This window comes from Oncorhynchus mykiss, chromosome 10 (assembly GCF_057628025.1).
Source record: "Oncorhynchus mykiss isolate SJ-2025 chromosome 10, ASM5762802v1, whole genome shotgun sequence".
In the NCBI taxonomy this organism is placed as follows: Eukaryota; Metazoa; Chordata; class Actinopteri; order Salmoniformes; family Salmonidae; genus Oncorhynchus; species Oncorhynchus mykiss.
In genome coordinates, this window is record NC_143031.1 from 19,860,089 (window position 1) to 19,871,450 (window position 11,362).

General features: G+C 42.1%; 1 pseudogene; it reads left to right on the forward strand.

Moving 5' to 3' along the window:
- The first annotated feature begins 3,055 nt into the window (after positions 1-3,055).
- On the forward strand, positions 3,056-8,347 carry LOC149979956 (uncharacterized; annotated as a pseudogene).
- The last annotated feature ends 3,015 nt before the right edge of the window (positions 8,348-11,362 follow it).

Here is an 11,362-nt window from a genome sequence, read left to right on the forward strand (position 1 = left end):
GAACCCAATTTGTGAGGAGAAGAAGGATAGAATTATCTAGCCTGGTCCTGGCTGGTGTGTCAGGGGTAACACTACCCCGTAAGCCTCTGCCCGAACCCAGAGGCCACAACACACCTCCTTCCATCATTGACATGGTGGCAACATAGTGCCGTTACTGTGCCCTGCCATCCCTCTCTGAACAAGCCTCCGCATAATTTATACAAGCCTTCCTTAAGTTCCTTCAAAAGATGAAAGTTTATCCTGTCCCATCCTAACCTAACAGGGCATTTTCTGTGGAAGTCCTGCTACAGTAGGTTTCCAGTGGTGGTCAACATATTTCCATGAGTGGTAGTAGCTAACAACCTGTTTTAAGTTCACATCCTTTCTCTTCCCTCTTTAGATCTCTTGGTGCTCTCTGTCCCTTTCTACTACCCTTTTCAGTCTCTCTCCTCTGGCTCCCTTCTTTATCTCTTTCAGTGCTCTCTGTCCCTTTCTACTACCCCTTTCAGTCTCTCTCCTCTGGCTCCCTTCTTTATCTCTTTCAGTGCTCTCTGTCCCTTTCTACTACCCCTTTCAGTCTCTCTCCTCTGGCTCCCTTCTTTATCTCTTTCAGTGCTCTCTGTCCCTTTCTACTACCCTTTTCAGTCTCTCTCCTCTGGCTCCCTTCTTTATCTCTTTCAGTGCTCTCTCGCCTTATGTCCTACCCTTTTCAGTCTCTCTCCTCTGGCTCCCTTCTTTATCTCTTTCAGTGCTCTCTCGCCTTATGTCCTACCCTTTCTGTCCCTCTCTCTTCTTCTCTCTCTCCTCCTCTCTTCTTCTTTCTCCACTCTTTTACTCTTGGTTTTATTTCACTCTTGGTTTTATTTCCCTCTATTTCCCTCTTTCCTGGTTCTATCTGTCTCTCTCATCCTCCTCCCTTCCTCTTTTATTCTCCCTCTCTCTCCCTCTTTCCTGCCTCTCATGGTGCTCTCTATCCTTTTCTATCTCCACCCTCTTACTCTGTCAGTGCACTCTCTCCCTCTTTCCAGCCCAATCTCATTCTCCCTTTTCTTACCCTTGGTGTCTCCTCCCCCCCCCCCCCCCCCCCTTAAGGCTGGCGAGTGCAGCTTAGAAGGTTTAGTTGAACAGGGTGCTGTGCTGGATTAAATTGGATCCTGTTTAGAAAGCAGCTGTTCAGTGTGGGATGAATTTTTTATGGTCTGCTCAGTTAGGGGCAGAGGGAGAGAAGGAGGGAGCGGGAGAGAGATGTTGCTCCTTTCGCTGCTGCCTCTCTGTCTGTGCATTAGACGCTACTTGACCTATAAGGCTCCGCATTTGATCTCACAAAGAGCCCCCTCAAATCTATATAGACCTTGAAGGATGCATGCGCACACACACACACACACACACACACACACACACTATACATTACTCTACACAGTATATATTCTATACACACACTTGGAAAAAGATGCATATCACTTTCTCACTGCTCGGATGCGTAAACACATTACATGCCGTTTCTCACATATATATGATCACACACACACACACACACACACACTCACACACACACACACAAGCAACCCCTTCACCCCACACACACATACTCCATATGGCTCCAGCACGGCAACACACACCTCTGGGATATTAGTGGTAACGTACATCTGTGCTGTTTCACTGTGTACCCTCCCACTCTGGCTAAACAGGGTCTGTTGACACTTTCATAACTAATGACCATGTCGTAAACCCTCTCTGGGCTGATCAGGGCTAAAGTCCACGCTGCTTATGCAGTGACACAGCCTTGGACTAACAGAGATGTATGATAGACTTCTAAAACCTCTCTTTATTTATTTCACTCTTTCTATCTTTATTTTTCTTTTGTTCTCTCTCTCTCTCTGTCACTCTCTTTCTCTCTCGCTCTCTCTCAACATGGTTGGAGTATAATGCATTATGGTCTGGTTACTGACTCTGTACTGAGACCCCTTTTATATAGCCAAGTTATTGTGTATTTATTCCTTTCATTATTATTTTAAATTTTTATTTCTATTCTTTTACTCTTTGCGTTGTTGGGAAGGGTCCGTAAGTAAGCATTTCACTGTTAGTCTACACCTGTTATTTATGAAGCATGTGACAAATAAAATTGTATTTTATTTTATTTATGATGCAATATAAGACTATGATGTCTTTGTAGCATCTCATAATGATTTTGAGTCTGTAGAAAAATTGCCACATTGAAAGACATACACTACCGGTCAAAGGTTTTAGAACACCTACTCATTCAAGGGTTTTTCTTTACTTTTACTATTTTCTACTTTGTAGAATAATAGTGAAGAAATCAAAACAATAAAATAACATGGAATCATGTAGTAACCAAAAAAGTGTTAAAGAAATCAAATCATTATTCTACAAATAACCACCCTTTGCCTTGATGACAGCTTGGCACACTCTTGGCATTCTCTCAACCAGCTTCACCTGGAATACTTTTCCAACAGTCCTGAAGGAGTTTCCACATATGCTGAGCACTTGTTGGCTGCTTTTCCTTCACTCTGTGGTCCGACTCATCCCAAACCAACTCAGTTTGGTTGAAGTTGGGGGATTGTGGAGGCCAGGTCATCTGATGCAGCACTCCATCACTCTCCTTCTTGGTTAAATAGTCGTTACACAGCCTGGAGGTGTGTTGGGTCATTGTCCTGTTGAAAAACAAATGATAGTCCCACTAAGCGCAAACCAGATGGGATGGCGTATCGCTGCAGAATGCTGTTGTAGCCATGTTGGTTAAGTGTGCCTTGAATTCTAAATAAATCACAGACAGTGTCACCAGCAAATAACCCCACACAATAACACCTCCTTCGCCATGCTTTATGGTGGGAAATATACATGCGGAGATCATCCGGGTCATTCTCATGAAACCATTAAAATACCATGGCAGTAATGATATTAAATACAAAACATGTAATTTAGTAATATAACGAAATATCATAATAAAAATAAATGTTCTCTACCTTGTGTAGCCGATGTGAAATTAGTTAGGAATTAATTAGGAATTAATTAGTTTTGTAATGGTTTTCGTTGGTGGAAGGAGAGGAGGACCAAAATGCAGCGCGGTAAGTGTTCGTCATGATTTAATAGAACAAACTGAACACTACACAAAATAATAACGAAGAGAAAATGAAACAGTTCTGCCAGGTGAACAGACACTAAACAGAAATGAAACACCCACAACCAACATGGGGAAAACAGGCTGCCTAAGTATGATTCTCAATCAGAGATAACCAACGACACCTGCCTCTGATTGAGAACCATACTAGGCCAAACACAGAAATATAACATTGAAAAAAGAACATAGACTACCCACCCCAACTCACGCCCTGACCAACCTAACACAAAGACATATAAAAGGAACTAAGGTCAGAACGTGACAAGTTTTGTATTTTATTGCATTCCCTGCTGAAATTCTCATTACCGCAATGTGTCCAGCTCTGTCTGAATGTATGTTATGTTGTAATTTAAGCAGAGTAAAATGAAAATATTCTGAAAAAAATAAATGGATGTTCTACTAGATGTTTTCAAATGACAGAAAAAATATTAACTGAATATTCATGTGTAATAATAATGAACAAATAGTGGAAAAAATAAGTGTCCATGACTGATGTTCTCATCCTCCGCAACATTTTTGAAGGACTGTTTACACACACACACACAGAATTTTAAATAAAGTTTGATTTTGAATGAAGAAACACATCTGCCAGTACCTTCAAGATGGCTACCAGGTAAGCAGATCTATTTATATTTCTCCAGTTAAAAGTTAAACATTCTCTTGTCAGACGGCGTACACAACAGTATTAATTATCATTACCGATATAGGTACGTTTCCACATTTAGATTTTTTTTAGATTTGACATTTTCTATGAAAATATCCTTCATTAATGTCTAATTATGTACATTGAGAAAAAATGTGCTTAGTCATCATGTCTTCTCTATTGTTAGCAAAACATGCTAAGGTTCCTCATCCTCTGCATCACCATTCTCACTTACTGCTGCAATTTAAGGCCAATTGCAGTAGAGAACTTCTGTTTCAGTAATGAGAATTTAATCATACAGACTATATTTTAAAATATATATAATTAACTATTAATTTAAATATGATTTACTAATTGTTCATATTGTGCTTTATGTCCTGTTTAATTGCAGACAGTCAGCAAGGGACAAAAAGAAAGCTTTAGCAAAGGCTAGGCTGACAAAATTCAGAAAAAAAGTTCACCAACCCAGAACTGCTGGAAGAGTACAGAAGGAAGGAGAGAGAGAGGTTAGGGGTAAGAGAGATTACAGCAAGATTAATTAGCATATACAGTGCCTTGCGAAAGTATTCGGCCCCCTTGAACTTTGCGACCTTTTGCCACATTTCAGGCTTCAAACATAAAGATATAAAACTGTATTTTTTTGTGAAGAATCAACAACAAGTGGGACACAATCATGAAGTGGAACGACATTTATTGGATATATCAAACTTTTTTGACAAATCAAAAACTGAAAAATTGGGCGTGCAAAATTATTCAGCCCCTTTACTTTCAGTGCAGCAAACTCTCTCCAGAAGTTCAGTGAGGATCTCTGAATGATCCAATGTTGACCTAAATGACTAATGATGATAAATACAATCCACCTGTGTGTAATCAAGTCTCCGTATAAATGCACCTGCACTGTGATAGTCTCAGAGGTCCGTTAAAAGCGCAGAGAGCATCATGAAGAACAAGGAACACACCAGGCAGGTCCGAGATACTGTAGTGAAGAAGTTTAAAGACGGATTTGGATACAAAATATTTCCCAAGCTTTAAACATCCCAAGGAGCACTGTGCAAGCGATAATATTGAAATGGAAGGAGTATCAGACCACTGCAAATCTACCAAGACCTGGCCGTCCCTCTAAACTTTCAGCTCATACAAGGAGAAGACTGATCAGAGATGCAGCCAAGAGGCCCATGATCACTCTGGATGAACTGCAGAGATCTACAGCTGAGGTGGGAGACTCTGTCCATAGGACAACAATCAGTCGTATATTGCACAAATCTGACCTTTATGGAAGAGTGGCAAGAAGAAAGCCATTTCTTAAAGATATCCATAAAAAGTGTTGTTTAAAGTTTGCCACAAGCCACCTGGGAGACACACCAACCATGTGGAAGAAGGTGCTCTGGTCAGATGAAACCAAAATGTAACTTTTTGGCAACAATGCAAAACGTTATGTTTGGCGTAAAAGCAACACAGCTCATCACCTTGAACACACCATCCCCACTGTCAAACATGGTGGTGGCAGCATCATGGTTTGGGCCTGATTTTCTTCAGCAGGGACATGGAAGATGGTTAAAATTGATGGGAAGATGGATGGAGCCAAATACAGGACCATTCTGGAAGAAAACCTGATGGAGTCTGCAAAAGACCTGAGACTGGGACGGAGATTTGTCTTCCAACAAGACAATGATCCAAAACATAAAGCAAAATCTGCAATGGAATGGTTCAAAAATAAACATATCCAGGTGTTAGAATGGCCAAGTCAAAGTCCAGACCTGAATCCAATCGAGAATCTGTGGAAAGAACTGAAAACTGCTGTTCACAAATGCTCTCCATCCAACCTCTCTGAGCTCGAGCTGTTTTGCAAGGAGGAATGGGAAAACATTTCAGTCTCTCAATGTGCAAAACTGATAGAGACATACCCCAAGCGACTTACAGCTGTAATCGCAGCAAAAGGTGGCGCTACAAAGTATTAACTTAAGGGGGCTGAATAATTTTGCACGCCCAATTTTTCAGTTTTTGATTTGTTAAAAAAGTTTGAAATATCCAATAAATGTCGTTCCACTTCATGATTGTGTCCCACTTGTTGTTGATTCTTCACAAAAAAATACAGTTTTATATATTTATGTTTGCAATATACGACTGATTGTTGTCCTATGGACAGAGTCTCCCACCTCAGCTGTAGATCTCTGCAGTTCATCCAGAGTGATCATGGGCCTCTTGGCTGCATCTCTGATCAGTCTTCTCCTTGTATGAGCTGAAAGTTTAGAGGGACGGCCAGGTCTTGGTAGATTTGCAGTGGTCTGATACTCCTTCCATTTCAATATTATCGCTTGCACAGTGCTCCTTGGGATGTTTAAAGCTTGGGAAATCTTTTTGTATCCAAATCCGGCTTTAAACTTCTTCACAACAGTATCTTGGCCCTGCCTGGTGTGTTCCTTGTTCTTCATGATGCTCTCTGCGCTTTTAACGGACCTCTGAGACTATCACAGTGCAGGTGCATTTATACGGAGACTTGATTACACACAGGTGGATTGTATTTATCATCATTAGTCATTTAGGTCAACATTGGATCATTCAGAGATCCTCACTGAACTTCTGGAGAGAGTTTGCTGCACTGAAAGTAAAGGGGCTGAATAATTTTGCACGCCCAATTTTTCAGTTTTTGATTTGTTAAAAAAGTTTGAAATATCCAATAAATGTCGTTCCACTTCATGATTGTGTCCCACTTGTTGTTGATTCTTCACAAAAAAATACAGTTTTATATCTTTATCTTTGAAGCCTGAAATGTGGCAAAAGGTCGCAAAGTTCAAGGGGGCCGAATACTTTCGCAAGGCACTGTATATAGTCTATAGGTAGCCTATGTTAATTAACCTTGCTGTAATCTCTCCAACCCCTAACCTCTCTCTCTCCTTCCTTCTGTAATCTTCCAGCAGTTCTGGGTTGGTGTGAACTTTTTTTCTGAATTTTGTCAGGGTCTATAGGAAGTCACACAGTGTCTATAGGAAGTCACACAGTGTCTATAGGAAGTCACACAGTGTCTATAGGAAGTCGCACAGTGTCTATAGGAAGTCACACAGTGTCTATAGGAAGTCACACAGTGTCTATAGGAAGTCACACAGTGTCTATAGGAAGTCACACAGTGTCTATAGGAAGTCACACATTGTCTATAGGAAGTCACACAGTGTCTATAGGAAGTCACACAGTGTCTATAGGAAGTCACACAGTGTCTATAGGAAGTCACACAGTGTCTATAGGAAGTCACACATTGTCTATTGGAAGTCACACATTGTCTATAGGAAGTCACACAGTGTCTATAGGAAGTCACACATTGTCCATAGGAAGTCACACATCCACCACAAACACGCACACACACACAATCAGTAAGCCATTTAGTTTGTACTATAGGATGTCCACACACAGTGTGTAACCTTTTCAGTCCCTACTATAGGATGTGTACACACAGACACACACAGACACACAGCCATTCAGTCCCTACTCTTGGATGCATACGCACACACACACACACACACACAGTCTGTAAGCCATTCAGTCTCTACTATAGGATTACGTGTCCATAACAGTCAGATTTTCCCCATGTTTTGAGACATGCTCATTTCATGTCATGCTTCCTTCCCAGTTCCAGATATCAAAAACGAACTCAAAATTGTAAAATCAAGAAAACTCAAGATCTGACAAAGAAGCAACATGAAAAGAAGAAAAAACTGTGGCAGGAAAACTCAAAAAGTTATTGCAGAAGAAAGAAACAGCTAAAAGCAGCATTCGACATAACACCATCAAGACAGGAAGATGATACGCTTCAACATGTTCAAGGAGCAAATGAAGAATTTATTCAAAATCTTCAAGAAGACACAGCCTCCCCAAGAGAACAGCCATTCTCACCTCAGCAGGTAAATGTCCCTGCCATCAACTCAACTCATAAAAGAAGAGAGACATCTCTACAGACACCAGGACCAATGAAGACATCTACCCCAAAGGAATCACACAAAAAGAGGAACAGAAAAAAGAAAACACTATCAAAATTGAGGTCAAAGTTGCGTTAAAAAGAAGAGAAGCTGCAGGAGAGGACCAAAGAGATGATAATCCTAAAGAAAAGACTGAAAAGATGACTTGAGATGATGGCCAAGAGGAAGCACGTAATTGTCAACATGGAAGGCAGAGAGGTCCAGAAGAAAACTACAAAAATAAATAATCAGAGAACATTACCGAATAACAGCCAGAGAAGAGTAATGCGCAAACTTGGTAGCCGCTATCAAGATGAAGTTTCCACTGTAATAAATGGTGAATCCTGAGAAATTCAGAAAAAGGGCCCGATAATCCGTAAGAGAGCCTTAATGGACACTATCTTCATAGAAGATTTCTGTCTGATAAGGTACAACCTTTCCAAGCCTCAATTATTTAAACTTAAGCCATTATGGATGGGCCAGCGAAGAGTCACAGACAGAGAAACATGTGCTTGCAAAACGCATGAAAACTTTGGCATGAAGATAGAGAACCAGCACCAGCTTGGGGTCATAGAAACATCATCCCCAAGAGACACTGTACAGACCAGTGTGTGTAGTGACAATGACGTGCTGTTCTAATGTTTTTGTATGTGTTGTTTTTATGTTCTCTGTTTTCAGCCTACAGTGGCTTGCGAAAGTATTCCCCCCATTGCAGTTTTCCTATTTTGTTGCCTTACAACCTGGAATTAAAATAGATTTTTTGGGGGGGTTTGTATCATTTGATTTACACAACATGCCTACCACTTTGAAGATGCAAAATATTTTCTCTTGTGAACCAAACAGGAAATAATACAAAAAAACAGAACTTAAGCGTGCATAACTATTCACCCTCCCCCTGCTGGAAGGTGAACCTGGAAGGTGAACCTCCGTCCCAGTCTCAAATCTCTTGAAGACAAACAGGTTTCCCCTCAATAATGTCCCTGTATTTAGCACCATGCATCATTCCTTCAATTCTGACCAGTTTCCCAGTCCCTGCCGATGAAAAACATCCCCACAGCATGGTGATGGTGCACTCGGGGCGATGAGAGTTGTTGGGTTTGCGCCAGACATAGCATTTTCCTTGATGGACAAAAATCTACATTTTTGTCTCATGTGACCAGAGTACCTTTCTTCCATATGTTTGGGGAGTCTGCCACATGCCTTTTCGCGAACCCCAAACGTGTTTGATTATTTTTGTCTTTAAGCAATTGTTTTTTTCTGTCCACTCTTTAGTAAAGCCCAGCTCTGTGGAGTGTACGGCTTAAAGTGGCCCTATGGACTAATACTCCAATCTCCGCTGTGGAGCTTTGCACCTCCTTCAGGGTTATCTTTGGTCTCTTTGTTGTCTCTCTGATTAATGCCCTCCTTGCCTGGTCCGTAAGTTTTGGTGGGCGGCCCTCTCTTGGCAGGTTTGTTGTGGTGCCATTTTCTTTCCATTTTTTAATAATGGATTTAATGGTGCTCCGTGGGATGTTCAAAGTTTCGGATATTTTTTTATAATCCAACCCTAATCTGTACTTCTACACAACTTTGTCCCTGACCTGTTTGGAGAGCTCCTTGGTCTTCATGGTGCCGCTTGCTTGGTGGTGCCCCTTGCTTAGTGGTGTTGCATACTCTGGGGCCTTTCAGAACAGATGTGTATTTATACTGAGATCATGTGACAGATCATGTGACACTTAGATTGCACACAGGTGGACTTTATTGAACTAATTATGTGGCTTCTGAAGGTAATTGGTTGCACCAGATCTTATTTAGGGGCTTCATAGCAAAGGGGGTGAAAACATATGCACGCACCACTTTTACGTTTTTATTCTTTTGAATTTTTTGAAACAAGTTATTTTTTTCATTTCACTTCACCAATTTGGACTATTTGTGTATGTCCGTTACATGAAATCCAAATAAAAATCTATTTAAATTCCAGGTTGTAATGCAACAAAGTAGGAAAAATGCCAATGGGAGTGAATACTTTTGCAAGGCACTGTATGTACAGTGGGGCAAAAAAGTATTTAGTCAGCCACCAATTGTGCAAGTTCTCCCACCATTGTTCCTGTTCCCAAGAAAGCTAAGGTAACTGAGCTAAATGACTACCGCCCCGTAGCACTCACATCCGTCATCATGAAGTGCTTTGAGAGACTAGTCAAGGACCATATCACCTCCACCCTACCTGACACCCTAGACCCACTCCAATTTGCTTACCGCCCAAATAGGTCCACAGACGATGCAATCTCAACCACACTGCACACTGCCCTAACCCATCTGGACAAGAGGAATACCTATGTGAGAATGCTGTTCATCGACTACAGCTCGGCATTCAACACCATAGTACCCTCCAAGCTCGTCATCAAGCTCGAGACCCTGGGTCTCGACCCCGCCCTGTGCAACTGGGTACTGGACTTCCTGACGGGCCGCCCCCAGGTGGTGAGGGTAGGCAACAACATCTCCTCCCCGCTGATCCTCAACACTGGGGCCCCACAAGGTTGCGTTCTGAGCCCTCTCCTGTACTCCCTGTTCACCCACGACTGCGTGGCCACGCACGCCTCCAACTCAATCATCAAGTTTGCGGACGACACAACAGTGGTAGGCTTGATTACCAACAACGATGAGACGGCCTACAGGGAGGAGGTGAGGGCCCTCGGAGTGTGGTGTCAGGAAAACAACCTCACACTCAACGTCAACAAAACTAAGGAGATGATTGTGGACTTCAGGAAACAGCAGAGGGAACACCCCCCTATCCACATCGATGGAACAGTAGTGGAGAGGGTAGCAAGTTTTAAGTTCCTCGGCATACACATCACAGACAAACTGAATTGGTCCACTCACACAGACAGCATCGTGAAGAAGGCGCAGCAGCGCCTCTTCAACCTCAGGAGGCTGAAGAAATTCGGCTTGTCACCAAAAGCACTCACAAACTTCTACAGATGCACAATCGAGAGCATCCTGGCGGGCTGTATCACCGCCTGGTATGGCAACTGCACCGCCCTCAACCGTAAGGCTCTCCAGAGGGTAGTGAGGTCTGCACAACGCATCACCGGGGGCAAACTACCTGCCCTCCAGGACACCTACACCACCCGATGTCACAGGAAGGCCATAAAGATCATCAAGGACATCAACCACCCGAGCCACTGCCTGTTCACCCCGCTATCATCCAGAAGGCGAGGTCAGTACAGGTGCATCAAAGCTGGGACCGAGAGACTGAAAAACAGCTTCTATCTCAAGGCCATCAGACTGTTAAACAGCCACCACTAACACTGAGTGGCTGCTGCCAACACACTGACACTGACTCAACTCCAGCCACTTTAATAATGGGAATTGATGGGAAATGATGTAAATATATCACTAGCCACTTTAAACAATGCTACCTTATATAAATGTTACTTACCCTACATTATTCATCTCATACGCATACGTATATACTGTACTCTATATCATCGACGGTATCCTTATGTAATACATGTATCACTAGCCACTTTATACTATACTATGCCACTTTGTTTACATACTCATCTCATTGTACATACTGTACCCGATACCATCTACTGTATCTTGCCTATGCTGCTCTGTACCATCACTCATTCATATATCCTTATGTACATATTCTTTATCCCCTTACACTGT